Source organism: Halichoerus grypus, chromosome 6 (assembly GCF_964656455.1).
Source record: "Halichoerus grypus chromosome 6, mHalGry1.hap1.1, whole genome shotgun sequence".
NCBI classification, from domain to species: Eukaryota; Metazoa; Chordata; class Mammalia; order Carnivora; family Phocidae; genus Halichoerus; species Halichoerus grypus.
The window spans coordinates 152,025,783-152,049,501 of NC_135717.1; the positions used below are offsets into that span (position 1 = coordinate 152,025,783).

At 41.8% G+C, this 23,719-nt stretch overlaps 1 long non-coding RNA gene across 1 annotated transcript in view; it reads right to left on the reverse strand.

Moving 5' to 3' along the window:
* Window positions 1-11,410: 11,410 nt before the first annotated feature.
* LOC118526302 (uncharacterized) overlaps window positions 11,411-23,719 on the reverse strand; it is a 278,642-nt gene continuing 266,333 nt past the window's right edge. The window contains exon 9 of the long non-coding RNA XR_013449306.1: window positions 11,411-11,472. This is a non-coding gene — a long non-coding RNA (uncharacterized LOC118526302). The remainder of the gene's footprint in view (window positions 11,473-23,719) is intronic.

Here is a 23,719-nt window from a genome sequence, read left to right on the forward strand (position 1 = left end):
CAGCTCACGCAGGGCAAGTTTCTGGGGCCCATATATTCTATTCAATTCCACTTTCCAATAAGAAAAAAACAAAAACAAAAACCTCCGTAATGACAAAGACTACCAAAGCAAAAATTCAAAAAAAAAAAAAAAAAAATGAGTTAAATCAAGGAGAGCAGCAATTGAAAAGCCCGAGCGACTCAAGGCAGATGTGTGGTGCACTGATGACAAAGACCCTTCGTGAATACAATGGGAAGTCCAACCATCTGCCTGGATATGTGCACATAAAAGGAGAGTTTCCAACGCTGACAAGTATTGCATATGAGTAAGCTATCTGAGTGGAATAGTCCACGAATGCAACACAAAATATGAATACCTAAGTTTAGAAATCTTTCATAAACTCACTTATTCACTAATAAGTGAGCTGTAGTATATAATAGTGAACACCCAGGAACTCTAGAATAGGAAGGTCTCCCATTGTCTGATTAATTCATTCAATGCCCATCAGATGGATCCCTTCAGACCTTACACAGACCATGGGGTGTACCTTGAGAAACACTGCAACAGGACAATTACCCAATCTACTATAAATGTTAGCTCCTAATACAACTAACTGCTTTTGAGAAGGATAAAAAATATGAACAGGCCCAGGGAGCTTATAAGCTAGTAGGCATTCAATAAATATTTAGAGAAATCACATATTAGAGATCAAAGGAATGTAAATTACTAGTATTTTTGGAAAGAATGAAAATGTTTTCATTATATGCAGTATTTCATGTGCAGTACTGAGAATAAATACAATCCTTTCAACACTCTGGTCTCAAGATTTATTTTACTGTATCTAAAACCCAGCGACCTGTATCAGTAAGTCATTAACACGTGCAAGATAAACTGCAATGGGAATAGCATCTTGGAGATCAGGTATGAGTCTGCAGTAATAAAACAGGCCCGAAGTCTGGGTTTCCAGTCAATTCGGCAACATGTGTGGATAAGCATGAACCATCAATCTATAATATGCTCAAGGCTCGGGAATACATGCATCAGTTAATACGTGGAAGTAGCTGTAAAACACTGAAATTTGATCCAGACCTTTATGTCTTGTACACCTGCTATGAAAATATCTACAGTAAGAGAAAATCAGATCCAGTGAATAATTCACAACACAAATTTTCTCGTGTGGGTGGGAGGTAATCGGTGTTTGCCTTTGTCTCGTTTTATTTGCGGAAATCCACAGCTATAACACAGACTCCTTTCTAAAATGGCAAACCAAAGATTCTAAGCTAGCAACAGGCAACTGCAGAGCTGATATAAATTTGCTGGTTGCCTATAGTACTACCAAAACGTACGGCGGGCTATAGGAAACTCTTTTCTTTGTCGTTGCCTTTCTTTTTCTTTTCTCAGGGCAGGCTGTAAACAGATGGTAAATCATGCAACACCATGGAACCTGAGAAATAATGCAAGGATACTTTTAGCATCATCCATCAGAATATGCAAGTTTTGCTTTTCTACCCAAAACTGTTGGACCTGTATCCCTGACCTTGGTGCCTATGACCTCATTTATTTTTTTTTTTTTTTTTCAGAGAACCTTGAAGATCAGAGGACCGCGGAATGAGAGCAGGAGCCAGAAGAATGGGTGTATTAATCATGTTTTTAGACTTTCTGTATCTTGTGATGTTTTGACACTTGGGGGGACCTTAAGGACCCAGGGGAGAATGCTAGCTAATTCCTAAAGATAATATCTGACTTCTGATCACAACTTTCCTGTGCAAACCCATCAATCCTGAGTCCACATCCCCTAAGCATCTCCTTTATCTAACTCTCACACACCAAGCCAATATTCCTCTTCCCTAAATCATCTTATGGCCAGGTACCAGGCAACTAGAGACCTCCCTTATAATCCAAATGCCAAGGGAATTATTCAAGCTAGCCAATCTTAGCTGTTGACTCTGCCTTACTTTACCTTTTCTGCAGAAACCCCAACAAAGTCATTGGCCTAGGCTTTCCTCTTGCTCCTTTCTGCCTCCTGACCAAACCTGGTGCTTCTCTTGTGGCCCTGCATGACATGGCATGCCCCCTCTGAGGAACTGTAAGTAATAAATTCTTCTTTCAATGGTATTGGCTTCTCCATGTTGTCACTCAGTCACCTCCACAAACTGGAATCCCATGGGTACAAATGAGACCATGGCCTTTCATAGTCATTTTTTGGGACATGCTTGCCTGGCCTCAAGTCTGGCTTAGAAATGATCTACTTTCTTTCTTTCTTTTTTTTTTTTAAGATTTCATTTATTTATTTATTTGAGAAAGAGCATGAGTGGGCAAAGGGCAGAGGGAGAAGCAGGCTCCCCGCTGAGCAGGGAGCCCGATGCAGGGCTCAATCCCAGGACTCTGGGATCATGACCTGAGCCAGAGGCAGATGCTTAACCGACTGAGCCACCCAGGTGCCCCTAGAAATGATCTACTTTCAACAAGACATCACGAGTGACTATAACACAAAGCCCAGGATGGGAGCCAGGCACTCTCTTCATCTCTGCCTATATCCATGATGATGCATGGGGAAGCACACTCTCTTATTGACTTTCTATCATGGCACCAAAGTCCAGAAAGCTTGTGTGACCTACTGAAAAAAGTAGGAATGCAGGTCTGTAGAGAAAGGGAAAAAGTAGAGCCCTGCTCTCCTGATTCCTCCTTTGGAGCAACCAGAATAACACCACCAATGATGATGATAGCTGTGAACATGTATTCACTGAGTGCCTGGCTCTGTGCCCAATGTTTTACATGCACCATCTCATTGAACCCTCACAACAAGGCTATGAGGTAAGTGTTATCATTATCTCATTTTAGAGATGAGAACTTAGAGATGAAGATCACTGGTCCAAGGGCACATATCTGGTAACTGGTGACCTGGGACCAGACAAACCAACTCTAAACCATAGCCCAGGCTCTAAACCCCTACTCTGTACTATATCTGTCAAGGCTGAACGAGGTTCCATCTCCCCCATGACACCGAATTCAAGAGCACAATTCTTTTTGTGAATGAAACATCAGTCTGAAAACCTCAACCGCTGGTTGGCATCTCCAACTGACTGGTGGATGGTGCCATATTGCCTTCCAAACCAAACATACTTTTGATAGATATTCACAAGCAGGGCCAGCTCCGGCAACATTGTGAAATAGGCAACCCTCTTGATTTGTGGTGATGGCTTTTCCTAGAATTCAGTGCTCTCACAATCATTGCAGATGAACCAGATGACTCCACTCCCAACATTGTCTTCTGTGGTCCATGCCTTAGGCTCCAAATTATTTCCTTGTATCTCTAAACCCATCAGAATTCCCATTCCCTTTTTTTGAAATCCATCAAAGGTTCTAGATTCAAATGGACCTGGGTTCTAATTCTAGCTGTATAGCTTTTAGCTGTGTGACCTCGATCTCCACTTTCCTCATCTATAAAACTGCCATGGTAGCATGGACTTCCTCCGCTTTTTTTATAAAGATAAAAATGATACATCATATGTGCTGTGCCAAGATCAATTTTTATCATGTCATTGATGCTCTATAATGATAGTTCAGTCATGAGGAATAGTTCCCCAATTTTCATATGTATTATTTCAATATAAAGTAATAACATTGGTTTCTAGAGCCACAAAAGCATCAGCCTCTTCACAGGGTAGACAAATTTCACAAAGATGGCTTAATAAGCCAGCCATAAAAGTAAGCACTGACCTAGCATATCTGCTAGGAATTCAAAAGAAATACAGGGAGTTCTGATAAAACCAGACAATGGAATAAATGAAAATTAAGCAATGGATCTAAGAAGAGAATGCAGTCTATTTTGCAATTTTGCCAAATGTCTGCAGCTCTCATGTCATAAAACTCTAGAAAGAATGTTTTTAAATACATTCAGGAGAACTGATACAGGGAAAAAGCAGGAAAGCAATCATCATAAGACAGAAGCCTTCATCTCTGCTCTGCCACTTGTTGGCCATGTGATCTTGGATATGTCACTTGATCTCTACGGATGTTAATTTCCTTCTCTGTAAAATGAGAGTGTTGGACCAGATAGTCCTGGAGATTTCTTTCAGTTGTACCATTCTATGAGGTGATGAGTCTGACTTTACCATTGTCCCTCCCCTTGTTCTCTAGAGATACTGTTACCACATTAATTGCTATTGCCCCCAAATAACATCACATAGCAGAGTCCAGTCACGCAGAGGAATTCCAGGCACTGTGACTGTGAATTCTAATCCCTCTTGGGTCACACCATCATTGAATGACCTTGGGCAAGGCATGTAACTTCAGCTAACTGCCTCAGATTCCTCACCAGACAAAAACCTCAAGGGATTTACGGGATAAATTTCCCACTCCTTGCACTCCACAAGCTGCCCTCCAAATGCCTTTACAATACTCACCTTGGGACCACCCCTGACAAATCATGAAATTGGGCTGTTTCCCTGAATAATTTTCAATCGTGGTATGTCCCCACTTCCATCACAGAAGCCTATTTGTCCCTATTCAAACCGTAACCATCTTTCAAGGGAGGTTAAATTTAGATAAAAACTTAAAAGACTGAAAAATTGGTCAAATTTGTGATAAACTCAAGGCTAGGAAGGAGAGCTAATTTACATTATACAAAATAACCACCATGATTTCAATAGGCTGAAATAGAGAGAGGAAACCAAAGAGATTTAATGCCAACTTTCAGCAAATATTTTTGAGCAGATGTGTCTTAGAATAGGATTGTGCTATAATCCCTGCCCTAAATGTAATGGACAAGAAGTTCAATATTTCTTTAATAATAATAAAATAATGATCGCCATTTATTGTGCAAATACTATATTTTAGGGATTATGCCAAGGGCATTACACACCATGTCCATTAGAATGTTTTCAGCCATAAGTTAGAGTACCCAATTAAAAGAGCTTAAGCAGTAGGAGTTTTCTATCTTATAGCCATTGTTAGTGAAGTGGCTGGTTCCAGGTTTAGTTGATTAAGCAGCATAACAACATCATGGAAGATCCATCCTCCAACTCTGCCATTCTTGGCAGAGTGGGCAACATCTCTCCTTGTGGTTGCACAATGGCTACAATGATTCCAGGGGCCACTCAACATATAGAAAAATGCACCTCCTATGACTTTCTATTGTTTAGGAAAACCCTACCCAGAAGGTCCCTACAATTTCCCTCACATCTTATTGTCTAGGATGAAATCACTTACCCATACCTAAATCAAAGGCAAGGGGAATGAGGCTGCCAATACCATCTTAGAAAAATCATGATTCACCCCTGGCTCACCTTCCTCGAACACATGGAATAGTGTGACCACCTTCCCAAACAAACCTTTCCACAGGCAAAGAGAAGGATTGGGCTGGGAAATGGCAATTATACAGATAATCAACAGTGTTTGCTATGCATACATTATCATTTTAATAAATCAGCTTCTAATGAGTTATTATGTTTATTTTATAGATGATAAACTAAGGCTCAGAGAAGTCAAGTAAGTAAATTGCCCACAGTCACATAGCTAGAAGTTGGGAAATCCTGTGTTCTTAATCACCATATTGATGGTTCTGAAATGTCAATGTATGGAAAACATCAAGAGAGTTAGTGAAAATGAGGATTTCTGGACTCCACACCCAGAGATTCTGATCCAGTTGTCTAGGGTAGGAGCCCTCATTCTTCATTTTTAACAGTCTCAGTTAATTTGATACAGGGGATCTATGAACCACATTTTGAGAGAGAGAGAGGGAGAGAGAGAGAGGGAGAGAGAGAGAGAACGTGATTAGCTATCACTTAGGCAGAGGTCTGATTTTTTTAAAAAGCCCTGATTTTCTGGAAGCCCCAGACTCACCATCAAACAAAAGCTATTGTCTACACAGGCCAGGCTCTATCTGATGTCTTTGTCTGGCTCACTAATTTAAGATGGATGTAAATAAAACAGGAGGGGAACAAGGTTCAAGAGGAACTTCTAAAAGTTCAGTCTTTTAAGTAGCCACTGAGGAAAATGGGAAGGTTTAGAGTGGAGGATAGTCAACTCTTTGGCTTAGAGGAGAGAGGAAGCCGTCATAAACCCTCAAATATAGGCTAGGCTGTCACATGTAAAGGATGCTCAGAGGTAGAATCAATGATCAGAAATCACGAAGAGGCTCATTTTGCTTTATTATAAGAAAGAACAGTCTAATAATTAACACTGTGCAACAATGCAAAGGACTCTGCCTCATTCAAGCAGAAGTTGGCTGACCCATGTCTGACACAGATACTGCAGAAGGGATTCCTCAATTGAAAGAAAGGCTAAGTAGATGGCTCCTAAGACAGACTGTTGTCCTCTGATCTCATTCTCTGCAACTGACTTGTGTTAGATTTTTACTATAGTCATTTCTGTTGAACACATTGGAGTGCAATTTAACTTCTATTTTAATTTTGTTGATATTTGTTTTATTAATATAATTAATATAGAATTATTGTATTAACACAACATATTAATAGTAATATATTGGTTCATAAATATATTAATAAAACTTCTATTTTAAATTTCTATTTCAATTTCTAAATGTGTAATTTATTTAAAATTTTAAATTGTTTAAAATGAAAAAAATTAAATTTATAAATGTCCTGTTTTCCCAAGTGGATGAGACATGTTTGGTCCTTCTTTGTGTCTTTATGGCATCTAACTCATAACCATGCTTATCATAGGTACTTAATACAGAGTTGGCAAATGAAAAAGGATGGCCTAGAATGGCAGGTGAGCACATCCAGATATAACACTGCACAAGATGAGTAGTGAGTAACTTTTAATATTTCTGCCCTTCTTACTCTTTGGGCACTGAGCATTGAGGTTATATTTGCAATATGTATCCTCCTCTCTAACCATCATTGATTGGGCCAGAAGTTAACACATGCTGATAATTTCTTAAAACGTGGGTGTACTTTTAAAATGCAAACTCAGAAGCATGTTCTACTGAAAAAGAATGAAGCCAGTGAGAGACAAAGAGTGAGTTCCCTGGCTTCTCAACTCCTGGATCCCAAGTTCTTCCTGAGGGTCAAGTTTCAATGTGGCCTTGGTCTCTGTGAGAAACTTCTGTGTCTTCATAAAATTCCTTCCTTCTTTTCCTTTTTTCCTTCCCTCCCTCTCTCTTTTACCACCTTTTTTCTTTCTAATTCTACAGAAGTTTAATTGGTTTTTTGTTCATTTCAGCCAGAATCTTGAATCCAAATAAATTTGTCTCCAGCCTTGCTGTTGAGGTGACTGATGACAATACCCCATGTTCTGACAACTCCAGGAAAGCTGAGAATTTAGAGAGCTCAGATAAAGAGAGAACACCTGCATGCTGCCAAATAGTTTGGAGAGTTTGAGATCAGCACTACTTCAGGCTGATTTCCTTACCACTCCAACCTTGAATCTGCAGGGACACCAAAGCTCCTAGGAAGACCTCACTGCCAGACCACAAACATCCTTAGAGTACAAACCCCTCCCCCCGACCTCTCCCCCCCACCCAACAACAGGAATGATGAGATAGGAAACAACCTCTAGTACAATGAGGCAAGACCACTCAAATGAAAGATGGGAATATTTGGGGGTATCGGTAACGCCCTTGTGGCACAAAGAGTTTCTCCAGGCAACATTTTCGGGTCTGCCTAAGGCAATGTATCTGTAAGGTAAAAACAGCTTTTCAAAATCACCTTTATCAGTGAGTACTCACGTGAACTTCATACTTCGGTTTTGTGGCAAAATTGTTTCCCAATATGCATGTGTTTTCCTCACTTTGTACCCCATGGCTATTAGGCAGAACGTGTTGATGTCACGTTGACATAGTCACTGAAAAACAGTGCCTGAACGAATCCAGATGACACTTCCAAAACCCCCAGTTTCAGCGTGAATGGAAAAGCAGCACTGGCTGTACATGAGGGGCCGTGGGAGATGGGCAGGAGCAGAGTAGGCAGGGAGATCGTTGAGAATTTTTATGTTTTTCTCTCCTGCAGCGATGATCTCTCTTATGTTGGCCAAAGTTAGCCAGTCATGAACACATGGGTGCTAAGAAAGACCTGCTGCTTTCTGGCTTTCCTAATCCTTGGTCTTACTTAAAGCCCAAGACACTTGGAGACCTTCTCCCATGGGTCCTTTGCATCCTCCTTACCACTTTTTGATTTTTTTTCCCAGGTGTAGTCCCACCTGTGTTCAGTCTTCTCGGGTTCCCTTAGGAAAGGAATCACAGCTCAATGATTTTCACATTGTAGACTGAAATCTCCCTGTTGCCCAGGGCTTAAGAAACAAAATTTTCAGTGTGTCTTGGCAGTGATTGTCCCTACTCCTATAAAATGACTCCTCATTACTGCCTTGTGGATGCTGAACTGGTTGCACGTCTGAGTAGGTGCTTTTACCATGAACACTTCTCATCAAATTTGGCCTAAGAAGTTGAGCTGGCTTCCCTTGATCTACTTTCTTAGTTAAGTGAATTCAGATTTTATCGCTGACGTGGTCTTTATAAAATATTTTTTTAAACCCTAGAATCCTGTCAAGGTATATGCACTGTGGTGGTATCATGTTTGAAAATTTTCTATTTCCATTCTTCTTTTTATCAGCTGGCATTCTTTTGTTTTCTTTTCCCCCATTACCATCATTATTCTTTTAGATGCTCAAATTGACCCAAATTGGTCCAAAGGGAGCCAGTATAATCTAGTTTCTGTATCATTTTGATATTGTCCCATTGGTCTTTGAGCATTTATTTTCTAGCACAAGTTAATCTAGGCCACCTTGTACTTTTTTTTCTGTCTCAGACCCTAGAATCAACTATTTCTCCAAGGAGCCCTGTTCTTTTCAATAAAGAATGATATTTAGAAACCAAGATCTATCTCCTAGGTGTGCTCATTGCTAGTGGGATGTAATGTATCCAGACCTTTCAGTACACAGAACTAAGGAATATATTTGTTCAAGAAATCATGAGTTCTTACTGATACCTCCAATTCAAATCCAATATCATACAAATCTTCCTCTGTTTCTCCTATTTTATATTTTTATCTTCCCCCACATTGAGAACCTCAGTTTCTAAAAAGTTTAAGATATTTTCTCATTTGCTATATGCTTCAATACACTCAAAATAATCTCAATATTATTTACCAATACCACCACAAATAAATCTAAGTAAAATGAAATATTTTTTAAAGTTCTTTCTGTTCAAAGAATATTTTCTACAAAAGTATATTAACAATGTGCCTGAATTAATTCCTTTTTTTTTTCTGTTATACTTGAGATATCATTTGATATGCAGTTAAGTTCATTTGTTTCTGTTTATATTCAGTTTTAATGCTTGCCCTATTTATTCTTTGGAATTAGCTTTATTTTTTAAATGTGTAGTTTTTACATGGTTCAAAAGTCAAAACTGTATAAAAATATAAACTCAGAGAAATCTTATTCACATTCCTATCCTTTCTACCCCAGTTGCCTCCAACCCTCTTAGGTGGCTACTTTTATTAATTTATAGATTATCCTTAATATTTTTATTTTTGCAAATCTCTCTCTCTCTTTTATTATTACTTTTTATTTTGATATTTAAGAAGGTTTCTATTTTTACTGTGGTAGTTACCTTTATACTACTACTTTGTATTTTTTAATGGTCATAATTCCCCTTTTCCTTACATGGGCTTCTAAAATTGGTTTAGATCTTTAACTAGTATCTTTCGACCCCCACTTATTACCTACATGCCAATCGGTGGTTTTATGTTACTTCCCTTTCTCCCTTTCTCTTCTCCAATATTTTCAGTTGTGCTATTTCTAATTTAGAAAAATGTGCAATATTTACAGGCTATTCTTCCAACTTTGTTCCCATCTTTGTTCCAATCTTAGACCTCGAGTTAAATATAGTCAGTGCTCATCAGCAGCAGTTTTGTTGCTATTTCCTCAATTATCTCCTAGTGGGATGCAGTTCATCATCTAGCAGACTGCTTGGGATGAGATTATGATTACATATATTCTGATTTCTTGCATGTTTCAAACTCTTTGCCTATAATCTTGATATTTAACGGACAGTGGGGCTAGATAACACAGGCTTGTTTTTAAAAGTGGGAATGGAAACATTTCAAGCAATCAACAACCAAAGATTAATTAAGTAAATAAGTTATGCTCCGTTAAATAATGGAACCCCGGTCCACCCAGCCAGCTTACATGCTACCACTGCTGTGGAAAAGTAGGAAACGATAAATAAACCTGGAATGGCCAGATTTGTTTTTAAAGTACAAGGGTGCTGTAAGTGTGGGTATGATGTATGCTTAGCAAAAAGCAGGTCAGAGATACATTTAAAAATTAGCAGTGATTTTCTCTGATTGGTAGAATTACTGGTGATTTTTAGATCCTTCTTTGTGCTTTTTTTTAATTGTTCCAGTTGTACCACTTGTGGGATTGGAGAGAATACATTTTTTTTTTTTAAAGCAAGGCAAAGTTCTAAAGTTTTTAAGGTTTATTTTTAATGTGTTGGTTTTAATCGATACCACAAGCCACGGGATACCAAAGAAAGGGCAGCATGATCTAATTAGCAAGCTCAGGACAGTCTAGACGGGTCTCAGGGCTCTGCCTGTGCTAGGTACTTAATCAATGTTGACTGGTGATTAAGAAAACTAAAATCAGTTGGTTCTGAGCAGAGCCATTTGGGGCAGTAGTCTTAATGTGTCTGAGTCAAGCCCCTGCCTCCCAGGATTGTGAGGAGGATGAAATGAAGTGGGATATATGTAACACTCTCAGTCTGCTGTCTGGCATATCGTTCTCCTATCACTTCATCTAGAAGGGAAATATAGATTATTAGTACCTTGTTCTCAATAACTAATGGGGATGTATTCAGATTTACTTACTCTGAAGAATATCAAAACAAAATGGACAGATAGCCAGTATATATATATATTTTTAAAAAAAAAAAAAGCTCAAGGCAGCCAATGAGAGTGTTACAGAGAAACTCAGAGAGGAAGAGAAAGCTCAGAGAGCATACACAGAGCAAAAAGCAAGCTAGAAACTCTTTAGAAATCATTAGAAATTGCAGTAGTTAGGGCTTTTAAGTAAGAGTGGAGGAAACCTGTGTCCCTAAATCATAACCGTGTTGTTATAATAAAAGAAGTAAATGGAGTATACACCTGCTTTGTTAAGTAATCATTACAGGATAGTGAACTCATCACAGGTCTTCCAACCGCTTCCCCCAGTGGAGCTGACCAAGAACAGCACCCCAGAGCAACTGAGTCAGAATCCGAATGTGAAATGCCAGGCCTAAAAGCTTCTTTAAAACATCTCTTTAAGTGATTATGATGATTATTAGCTGGGTTTAGGAGCCACTGGCCTATATACATGGGACCACCATCCATTCCATCTACCAGGACAGTCCCAGAGTAAATATTATAGGAGTCCCCTCCTGGTACAAAAATCTCTCAAGAGGTAAACGTTATGTGCTCTCCTACCTGGACCTCAGCCTCTTGAAGGCACTCTTGGTGAAGGCGGATTCACCCCTATAGGGATGGCCTTGTCCTGTAAGACATTGGAAGCACGTAAGAAGATAAGATTTAGAGAAAAAAAACATCCCTTGAACTTAAATTCACATTACTATGCTGACCAACAGCAGATTCTCCCTGAGAGTGGAAATTGATGAGTGAAGAAGACCAAGGCATATACTTTAGTGGGAAAGGAGAATGGAAAACCTGAGCATATCAAAGACAATTCCTTCTGCTGCTTCATCATTTGGTCCGAGTCAATCAAGAAAGTCAGAAATAAATAAGGATTTGACTTTATTGGATGGTTATTTAAGAGCTTTTACTCATTTCTTCTTTACCTATTTTGGTCCCCAGTTTCTAGAAGAGTCAAAATAAGAAAAATCATCTGACCGTGATGTAACATTGCATTTCAACTGCTGAAAAACCAATCAATACTCCCCGTTGGGTTAATGTGTCATCCAATTTTGAGGGTTGTTATCTTGTTCTGGTTTAATCCTGATCTGTTCTTTGTAAATAAGGACATGCAAAGATAAAGGTAGAAACTTGAGTGTTCCTAAAAGCATTCACATTATAAAAATCTAAGAGAAAATATTTCAGGTCACAATCCTCAGTACACTGAGTACACTCCGTGCTCTCCAGCATCCCCCATTATCTCTGCCATCACATCCCTGGGATAGCCACCTCCCTTCAGCCCCAGACAGCTCACCTTGCCCATACACTGTGGATATTTTCATCCTTCCTGTCTTGGCTTCTCCTATTTCTAATAGGGGCCTTTTCCATAGGAAGGATTTTTAGTTACTTGACTCCTCAATTAATATTCAAGTTACCCAAGTTACACATTTAAAAACCTGGGTTTCATTGCTTTTAGTTCAAACTACAACTCTATTTATAAAACTAGTAAAATAAGAAAATCATTTTCAAGTGTTTTTCTAAGTTTCCAGAAACTCCAGTTGACAGATTAAACTGCTCAAATAACCAGTTTCATCTACACATTTAATAAATTAAATCTTAATTTTAAACTGCATTTATAAAAGTAATGTACTCAAATTTATTTTTACGTGCTTCCAATGTCTTACAGGACAAATTTACAACCATAACAAGCAAAAACTTCCCTAGCTACATTGTGGTGGGCACAGCATAATGTACAGAGACTTTGACTCACTACATCTTACATCTGAAACTAATGTTACCTCTGAAACTATACTCAAATTAAAAAATTAAAAATAAAGAAAAAAATTCCTAGCATTTAAGCTCTCTTATTGCAACTATAATCAAATAAATGTTAAAAAAAAATCATAGAGTCCTCTAAAGCATTCCAGTTCTGTTGTTTATAAACTGAATCAACATCTTATACCTTTCAACTTAGAATCTTAAGATTACAATGTTACCCATTTTATATTGAAATCACAAAGGCAATCTTTTAGGGTCAGAATTTGTCACATTCTCTTGAAATAGCAAACATACTGGTCCTTTTTAGAGAAGCTTAATTTGGGTAGATGGAATTCAGCAACCCCCTAGCCTAGGCTGGATTCAACTAATCTCTTTACTGCCTGATTGAACTCTGCATTCCTTTCATATTCTTTGTGTCCAGCTCTGTTCCCAAAAGCCCCCAACTGTCTCAAAACCATCAGCCTTTCTTTATTTAGTCCAAAATTTGACCAAATCATAGATTCTCCTTAAGGTTGATGTGCTAAGCCTAAAAATCCCTTTGAAATGCACATATACTAACTTGGATGGAAATCATACCACTGTTTTCATCCTTCCCACCACCACCACCACCACACACACGATGGCTCAGATTACTCAAGAAGAGGCACAATGAGGTAAGAGGCTATTATGCAATGCATTTCAATGTCTCCTAAAAACATTTTTTGTTGATATTTGTTTAGAATGCCCTGTGGAAAGAACACAGGCCTTTTTGTAAGCAGTTTTTGAAAGGCTTGTCTCCAAGGCGGTTACAAACTCAAGACATTGCTAGGAGAAAGTCTGTTGTAGACCGTTAGAGCTGGAAGGGGTCTGATGGGTCACTGGGTCCAACCCCATGCTGTACAAAAAAGAAAACTGAGCTCTGAAGAGAGGGGACAAAGGAGGGAGAAATGCCTTTACTGAATATCTTCTATGTTCCGGGCACTGTGCAAGTTAACCTTCAATTAAGATGCATAGAGTGGCCCTTAACAATCCTTTCCCACTCACTTTCCCCCTCGGACAGAAGCAGCGCTGCCATGCTCCTCAAGTTCACCCATCTCCCGGCCCTGCATCCTTAACACATAGCTTGGCCTTCCCTTCCATTCAGTCAGTGGAAGTAATCTTCCATTTGCAATTTTGAATTTCTAACCCAGCCTCACATGTACCCAAATAACTTGTGATCAGAAGCCCAATTTTGATGGACTGAGAGGTAAAAAAGAGATGAATAACTAGGGACTCTCCCCAGAAGTTTGGAGAAGGGAAGGAGTAAGACTGGACAGAGCTGCGGTATGGGGACAGGGTCAAGGGGAGACTGGAGAATGGAGAGAGGAGAGCATATTCACAGGGAGATAGGAAGAGGGTGAGCATGTAGGGTGTGCAGGAAATGATGGACAGAGCAGGAGCCCAGAGAAGGGGGATGGGGGCATAGGTTGAATTATTAATTGGAGGAAGGAAGGATACTTCGTTCTCCAAAGCAGGAGGAAAGAAGAGGGGATGGCCATACATACTGTTAAGGATGTTAATGCGAAAACAGTTCAGACAATTGCCCAAGGGTATGGGTTAAGTGGGGATGAAGGCTAAGCCAGGCCAGAGATACAGACTGGGTGGGCATGGAAGAATCTAAGCTCTGGACATCTCCATGAGCTAACTAATGCGAGTGAGGGCATGAATGAGCTAGAAGGACACTGGAGTTTGAGATTTGGGGTTGGGGCAGTCCCGAGTGATGACACAGCAGGGCAGGACTACTGAAAGGCCAGCATGCCAAAGTAGAGGCCAAGTAAATAACACTGGGCTTCAAGCCAAGGGTAGAATGGTAGCCAGGCAACAGCTTTGGAGAGCAAGGGAGACACTGATTCCCAACTCCCAGCCTGAGGGGCAGAAGAGAGGGCAGGAGAGAGTGAGCCCCCTGCCTTTGAGCAGGATAAAAGGGAAGCAGGGAGCTCAGAAGAGACTGTCTCAGTTGATGGCAGAAAACAGAAAAACATTTAGTAGAAATGTTAAGGATATAGGGATTCTGCTTATCACGGAACAGAGTTTCAGAGGGCATGGTAGAAAGGTGAAGGGAGAGAGGAAGGTGGAGAGAAAGAAAGCATTCTGGCATGATCTAAATAACAGGATAAAAACTAAGGAGATCTGTGTCCAAGGCAGCAGCTAAGCATGACAGGAACAGGAAGCAGAGAGACCTTGGGCCTCAGCTTAATAGCCACGTGATCTGAGGTGAGGTACTTGCTCTCTCTGTGCCTCAGTTTCATCATTGTAAGTGAGGATAATGCTGGCACATGCCTCATAAGTTCGTTGCTATGAGAAATATATTAATACACGTACTTAGAAAACTGATCAGCATATAGTTATAGAAAAAGCATTAGCTTTAGAAGGAAAGATTCCTACTCCACACTTTCCCTCAAGTGACAGACCTCTGGGTATACCAAACCCTGAATAACACATCTCTGCTTCCCACCACTTACATGAAGCAAAAACCCAGCATGCAAAAAAAAAAAGTCTGTCAGAATCGCTGATAAGATTCAAATTCTTGCAAACCTATCTATGATAATTAATCATTATCTGTCTTTTTTTAAGATTTATTTATTTATTTGAGAGAGAGAGAGAGAGGAAGGAGGGCAGAGGGAAAGAATCCCAAGCAGACTCCCAGCTGAGCATGGAGCCCAATGCAGGGCTCGATCCCACAACCATGAAATCATGACCTGAGCTGAAATCAGAGGCCTAACCAACTGAGCCACCCAGGCGCCCCTTATCTGTCCCTTGAAAGGAAGAAAAGATGAAAAAATTGCTTAAGGACACTAAGAATCTAGAGTTATAAATGTCTAAGATGGAGAGTCAATAGTCATCTAGTATATAACTCAACAACAACAAAAAAATTTTTTTTTTAAAGATTTTATTTATTTTTTTGAGAGAGAGAGACATAGCGAGAGCAGGAACACAAGCAGGGGGAGTGGGAGAGGGAGAAGCAGGCTTCCCGCTGAGCAGGGAGCCCGATGCGGGACTCGATCCCAGGATCCCGGGATCATGACCTGAGCCGAAGGCAGACGCTTAACGACTGAGCCACCCAGGCGCCCCCTCAACAACAACAAAATTAAGTAACCCCTGTTAAAAAATGGGCAAAGGACTTGGTTAGACATGTTTCCAAAGATGATATACAAACGGCCATAAGCAAATGAAAAGATGCTCCACATCAGTAATCATCAGAGAAATGCAAATCACAATCACAAGGGGTTACAGCCTCCTGCCCATTAAGATGGCTCCTAACATAACAAAAACAGGAAGTGGTGGTAGTGAGGGTAGTGAGGGTGCAGGGAACTCGCATGCGCTGCCGGTGGGAACGTAACCTGGCGCAGCCACCGGGAGGAAAGGTAGGGTGGTTCCTCAAAAAATTAAGAATAGACCTACCATATGATCCAGCAATCCTACTTTTTTTTTTTTTTAAGATTTTATTTATTTCACAGAGACACAGCGAAAGCGGGAACACAAGCAGGGGGAGTGGGAGAGGGAGAAGCAGGCTTCCCGCTGAGCAGGGAGCCTGGATACGGGGCTTGATCCCAGCACCCTGGGATCATGACCTGAGCCGAAGGCAGACGCTTAACCGACTGAGCCACCCTGGCACCCCAGGGAGTTGCTGGTTAATGGGTATAGTTTCAGTTTTGCCGGATGAAAAATCTGTTTCACAATGATGTAAATATACTTAACACTAGGAACTGCACACTTAAAAATGGTTATGATGGTACGTTTTATGTTGTTTTTTTACCACAATAAAAAAAAAATGGGGAAAAAAAAGTCATCAAGTATCTCCCCTCTCCCCACCGCGCTTTACTAAATGAATAAAATGAAGCCCAGAGAAGGGACCCGAATCATCCACAGTCACAAAGCTCACGGAGGCAGAATAAGGACCAGAACCCAGGACTCTGACACCAGCTGTGAGGTCCCTGCTGTTCCACTGTGCCCTCCGTGCGAGGTGCTGAGGTAGTGGAAAGATGACATACTTGATTTATCAGTAGTGACAGTGACATTCCACTGAACCTGAAAAGGATAAAGATTCTACTCGGTGCATATAAATGCTCATGTGCCTGTGCCCTTTCTCCAAATCTCATCACAATTATTCAAACCAGCAGGCCTGAGACGCCACGCTGGAAATCTTAAGATATTCACAGCTTCTCTCACCAGTCTGCGGCAGACCCAAAAGCCGATGAGAGCAGCTTTTCGGTTCCTGGGTTGTCCCCCTGTAATTTAGAAGTCCAGACAGTTACTCTGGAAAACAGGAAGAAAAGCTCAGGGGCCCACTTAAAAACAAGCTCAGTGTGGGGTCTCCAATGTCGTGGAGGGAAGCTACTAGTTAGAACGTGCTACTTTGAAATGGGGTCACTCACTCCTGTCTGGACTCAGAGAGGAAGTCTTTTGCCCATTTAGGAGTTTTCCTTTAGCTCTTTATCCCAAATTCCATAAAGGAGACAACAGGAAAAGCTGGTTCCAGCTCCAGAAGCAGAGATGAAAACCAGAGCTTTCTCTCTCTCTCTCTCTTTTTTTTTAAGGGTGATGTCAATAGGTTGCCTTCTATTTAATATCAGAAATTTCTATTGTTTCCATGGAAACAATGAGTATGGCTGAGAATCTCCATAGGGCGTGGCTTGGTGATTCCCGAAATCTCTGAAGGTTTAAAAGCGATCGGAGCTGGAGGCAAAGACTTCCCTCCCCTTTGCTCCTCTGGTCTCCTTGACACACAAACATCTCATACATACAACACCCCTCTGAGCTCTGAAGGTGTTAGGAAAATCCTTCTTGCATCAGTATATCCCGTGATGAAGAACTAAATAAAACATTTTGGCAAGGACATCTCTAAAGATCTTTCCACTGCAGAAATATTTTCGTTTTGTTTTGTTTTTTTTTGTTTTCAGCAACCTACCAGAGGCTGAACCAGGATGCCTATAAAAAGCCTTCTGTGTTCCCCTAAGCCCTCTTAATGAATTGTCGGGGAGGATGGAATAAGATGGGGGTCCGAGAGCCAGAGCCCATGCCAGATGCCGGGGCTGCCAGCCTGGCTCGGCGCACTGGTGGTGGCGCTGAACGGCCCGCTCCCCCGCTCCTTGAATTGCTGTGGTCTCTGCCCGTGCTCCTTAAGGCAGTTGGCTGCGCTCCTGGCTTGTCTCGCCTGTGTCTGCTAGTTATCGAACAAAGGGTGGAATTACTCCCATGCCCAGCTTCCCAGATGCTCACAAGCACGGAGCCAAGGATCAGCTGAGAGAGAAGGGAGAACTGAGCTGAGAAGCACCAATGACAAGACTCAGTCACGGCTGAGCAGTGATGGTTCCTGCCACAGGACACACCTGTTGTGTAACAGCCAATGAGCCATTCAGGAAGCATCATGTGCCTCCCATTTAGAGCTGACCCTGGGCAGCAAGGACTTTCTTGAGATGGCACCAAGCCTGAAAGCGGGGAGAAGAGCCCCAGGGCCCTGGGTCCTCTGCAGCACCTCCCCCTGTTGCTCAGACAGAAGTCAGGAGGCAGGCAGGCTTTGCTGCCTCTAGGTGTCCCCCCTCCTCCCCTCCTTTCCTCCACTACATGTATTTTCCCCCAAATCCAAGGACAGTCTTCACAGACTGAAATTCCAGAGGAACTGGCCTCCTGGTCAGACCTTCCTCCCGAAGTGAAGGCTGGTGTAGTGCTTTCTCTAAGCTGAATGATGTCCCACTCTTGGTTCATGGCTAGCTTTTGCAAACCAAAAGGACCCGCAGAGTCTGTGTGCACACAGCCCCTGGAAACAGAAACACAAATCTCTTACAACCACCCAGATGCCCAGGGGCCGTTAGATTATGGAGATGACTCTAGCCTCTAGCCGTTCTGCCTTCAGGAGCTAATTCCAGAAAATTTAAAAGACAATTCCTAACCACCATGTCCCAGGAAACCAGGATACACTATCCAAAGAAGGCTATCAAAATATGGACCCCAGAGAGCAACCAGATCTCAGGCTTAAGGAGCATAGGGGCATTAGAGGAAGGAAAGGACCAAGATTATTCCAAGTTAGCACAGAAAAAGCCAAAACTATTGACTGGGGGAATGGGAGAGGCAGAAAATGGATAGATGTTTTGACGGATACAGGGAGGAAATATGTGTTTAAGGGCTAGAGAGAGAACATACACAACACTGAGTGAGGGTATTGAATTTTTTTCCTGACTGCTCCTTTGGAAGGCAGGGAAAGGAATTGCATCCATAAATACATCATCCTCTACAAAGATGAGGTTGAAAGAAACAAACCTGGTCACTGCATCAAGACATTTCTTTTTCATAAAGCTGTATAATGGCTCGTGTAAGTAAGGAGAAGCTGCGTAGCATTACAATCAGTACTGACTTGGGTATCTTCTCCTCTGTGCAGTATTTCTGAACCAAATCTGGGAGTCAGGGACATGGGGAGGGGAGGCAACTGCCACTTACAGAGCATCCACTCTTCTCTAGGTACTGGGCTGGGGGCTCTATATTCAGGACCTTTGAACTCCAGTCCCTTATAAGTAGCCATCTCCCCAACATCCCCACGTGGATGGCTAAAAGCATCTCAAACTCATCCCAAACTGAGTTTCGGATCTTCCCCCAAACTCCTATTCCACCCACAGTCTTTCCCAATCCAGCTGACCGCAGCTCCATTCCTCCAGATGCCAAGCCCAAAGCCTTGGAGTCATACTTAACGCTTCTATTGTTCTCTTACTCCACTCCCAACCTGTTAAGAAATTCTCTTGGCTCTACCTTCAAAATGTAATCCGGAATATCTCTCCTTTACCCCACCTCTACTGCCACCAGCCTGGTGCAGGCCCCTTCATGTCTCGCTCAGATTCGTGCAATAGTCTCCTTGCTTCTACCCCCGCCCCTTTACAATCTATTTTCATTATAAAAGGCAGACTTTTTTTTTTTAATATGTGAATCAAGTCATGTCGCCCCACTGCTCAAAATCAGCCAAAAGCTTCCTAATCTACTTGGAGTAGAGTAGAGCCAAGGTGAGGGCAAGTATACTGCTCCTACAATGGGCCTAGAATAAGGGTGTGAAGTATAATATCACAAGGAATGAGGAAATGGGACCAAGAATTCAATCTACCACCCAGGATTATATTAGGTAGAACATTACAATATTGCCATCTTTTAAGTACAAAATGGTCGAATACTGACCATCCCATATGGCTCAATATAATTCCAGCAGCAGAACTAGGACTTAAACAAGGTTTTTTGTCCAAAGCTACTAGAACTCCCTGGAAAGCCCCACAAACAGGTAACACACCACAACATGCAGATTTGTTAAGCACATAGGAAATGAAAACCATGGGGCGCCTGGATGGCTCAGTTGGTTAAGCGTCTGCCTTTGGCTCGGGTCATGATCTCAGGGTTCTGGGATTGAGCCCCGCATCAGGCTATCTGCTCAGCAGGGAGCTTGCTTCTCCCTATCCCTCTGTGCTTTCTCTCTCTCTCAAATAAACAAATAAATCTTTAAAAAAAAAAAAAAGGAAAACCATTTGTGATTGGCTCTGAAATAGCAGTGTGGTTCCCCTTAAGTAGAGTCATGCTCCATTGGAATCAAGCCACTCAATAGAGTTTAAGAATTATGTGAAAATAAACCTTCAAATCTGAGTCCCATTAATATTTTTCCCTGGAGAGTCAGAGGTGTGGTGCTCCCACAGGATGACTACTTTAAGTAGTGTTAATTACATTTGAGACCTTGTTATAATTGTCCCTGTGGAGTAGACGTCTCCTGCAGAATCACACCAACAGTACATCTTAATAAAAATTTCCTAGTTTGTTATCCTCTCTTCCCCTTTTCACCCACTACACATATCTACCCATGAACCTGCTTTCTTGGCGTCTGCCTTTGTTCACCCACATCTCCTCGGAATATGTGTCACCTAACTGACTAATCATCTTTCCCACCCCACGCCCATCCTAATGCAGGCTGGCTTAGTCGTCCTGCTCTGCTTCCCCATAACACTCTGTACATACATACCTGTAACACAGGACTCAACGCGCTGTTACAAAAACATGTAAGCATACATCTCTTTCCACCTTGGATTGTGAGCTCGTTGAGTGAAGGGACTGTTTTATTTATATTTGCATCTCTAATACCCAGCACCATGCTTGGCAAATAGTAGGGGCTAAGAAATATTTAACAAAGGAAAGGGAGAGTATTAGAGTAGGCTAAACTCAAGTCCAGTAACAAAACCCAGTTTATGCAAAGACTCATGCAGTCTGCAGCAGATGTGCGTGGGTGGGTAGCCCTCCTCCAGAAGGTAACTCAGAGATCCAGCCTTCTTCCAACTTGCGACATCTCCATCTCCAGCATGTGGTCTCTAAGGGCCTTGCAAACAGGAAACGGGGCATGGGAAAGGCACGGGAGATACTATCGTGGCCCAAAGTGACACCGATGACTTCTGCCCCCATTCCATTGGCCAAAACTAGTGACATGGCACCACTTAGTCACAAGGAGGGGCTGGTCAGGCAAGAACTCACACAATGGGAAGAGAGCACAGCCTTTTTGGTATTCAGCTAGCTGTCTCTGCCACAGGGAGAAGGAAAGAAGGGAGGGAGGGAGAAAGGAAGGAAGAAATTACTCAGTGCCTAAATACATAAGCACTACCTTTCAAGCCCTGTTGAGGATTCTGTTCAAATTTCCTGCCAATTGGATCCTTAAAACCAGATGTAGAAGGCAGTTGAACAATAAGCTCAGACAGAACACACTAAAAATGAAAAATCAAACTAAGAATAAACCCATGGCTGTTTCATGCTTAAGCATAGTTAACAGGACAGCAAGTTTCAGGAGTAGAGGACAAGGGTGTGTGTATGTCTGTGTGAGTTCTGTGTCTCAACTTGGGAGAGGGAAGGAGAACAGAATGTTGGGAGGCTTATGGGGTCCATGGAGAAGCATTACCAAGGGATTGTACCTACTCTGAAAAAGACTTAGTCTTCAGTGTGGAAAGTAAACCAAGGAATTCGGAGGACATGAACAGGTAATGAATGAGAGAATCATACTCATCAGGATTTGGGAATGGGTGATGAGGAGGAGGCTGCTACCAATGGGTAAAGCAACTATTTTCCAGGAGGCTGTAGGTAAGAGAAGGTCTGGTGTCAAGCAGGGGTAAGAACATCTGTGGTGGAGACCGATAGCTGTTCACCACAATCCATTTCCTCTTCTTCCTGACATGCAGCCTCCCTTGCAGCTTGGTATGACCATGGCAATGGAATACAGAAATGACCCGTCAGACCTGGCCTATAAAATCCTCCCATGTGCACTCCTCCATGCCTTTTTGTCTTCTTCCGGCTGGATGCAAATGGCAATGACGTTTTGGTGAAGCTACCGATGTTGTCATCATCCTGGAATACCTTCACTGATACAGTCTAGAGGTGGAATCTTTGTCTGCTGGCGTGGCTACGCAAGGATGGCCAGCAGACATGTTCCTTGCTATGTAGGAAAGCCTATGCCATCTGCAGTAGGAGAGAATGAGACCAACACACAAGGAGTAGAGATAGACAGAAGGGGGAGAGAAAGTCCCAGCTGGTTTGAGTTTCTTTCCAGTTTTTGAAAGAGTGACTCCTAAAGCTTTCCTTTGAGCTGCTCTGGTAACTTTCCCAACTACAGGAATCAATTAACTTCCTTTTCCTTTCTCTCTTTATGTCTGCATTCACAGAGAAAAATCAAGAGAAGCCTACTCCCAACTCTGCGCCCTCCACCACCCATACGAGACAATGGTGAAGGCCCCATAGTTGAATGTGGGGTACACCGTAGTGTTCTGTCATCACTCTTAAATTGAGTTTCCTCCACAGGTCTATTGGCCTGCTTCAGAACAAAACAGTGAGAATGTTCCAGTGTGCTCTCAGGAGAAGCCGCCCCTCCGCTCCCCCTGGGTCAGACTAAGGTGGAATGAACTGTCAGTAAAGGTCATGAGTGCACAGTTCATCCATTAGTACTTTTTATTGGGATACTTTTACTACATCTTCTGTGCACATAAAATCTCTACTGAGAAACATTTCAAGGCTGAAAGATTGGCCTTATTTGCCGCTCACGTCACACCAATTCAACCAAATACCAACTCTGGTACATGATGACATATACCATCTCATTTAATGTTTGAAACTGCCCTGTAAGGAAGGTGTCATTATTTTGTACTGTGGTAAAATATACATAATGTAAAATTTACTGTGTTAATGCTTTTTAAGTGTACAGTTCAGTGACATTAGTATCTTCATATTGTTGTGCGACCATCACCACCACTCATCACCATCATCCCAAACTGAAGCTCTGTACCCAATAAACATAACACCCGGAACACCTGAGTGGCTCAGTCAGTTAAATGTCTGACTCTTGATTTTGGCTCAGGTCATGATCTCAAGGTCGTGAGATCGAGCCCCACAATAGGCTCCATGCTGAGTGAGCAGTCTGCTTGAGATTCTCTCTCTGTCTCCTTCTGCCCCTCCCCCAAACCCCTGCTCATGCGCACTTGCATGCTCTCTCAAAAAAAAAAAAACAAAAAACCCAAAACCCCCAAACCCCAAAACTAAACAAAAACAAACAAATAAAAAAAAAAACAATTAACTCCCCATTTCCATCTTCCCCCACTCCTGGGTGCTGGCAACCACCATCCTACTTTCTGTCTCTATGAATTTGCCTATTCTAGGTACCTCACGGAATAGAATCACACAGCATTTGTGTTGCTTCCCCCTTTGACTATCATAAGTAATGCTGCTATAAACGCTGGTGTACACGTAGGTGCTTGAGTCCCCGCTTTCAATTCCTTGGAGTATATCCTGAGAAATGGAATTGCTGGATCACATGGTAATTTTATTTTAAAATTTTTTAAGAAATCACTGTCTTCCATAGCAGCTATACCATTTTACACTCCTACAGCAATGTACAAGGGTTCCAATTTCTTCCCCATCCTCGGAAGATATTATTTTTTATCTCCATATTACAGTCAAGGAAACAGACCTGGCGAAGTGGTAACTTTCTCACAATTACACATCTACTAAGTAGTAGATCCCACATGAGAAGCTGAGATTCTTCAAGTCCATTATGCTTCCCCGGCCGCACAGCTGCCTCAGACACAGAACAGCAAATAGAGAAG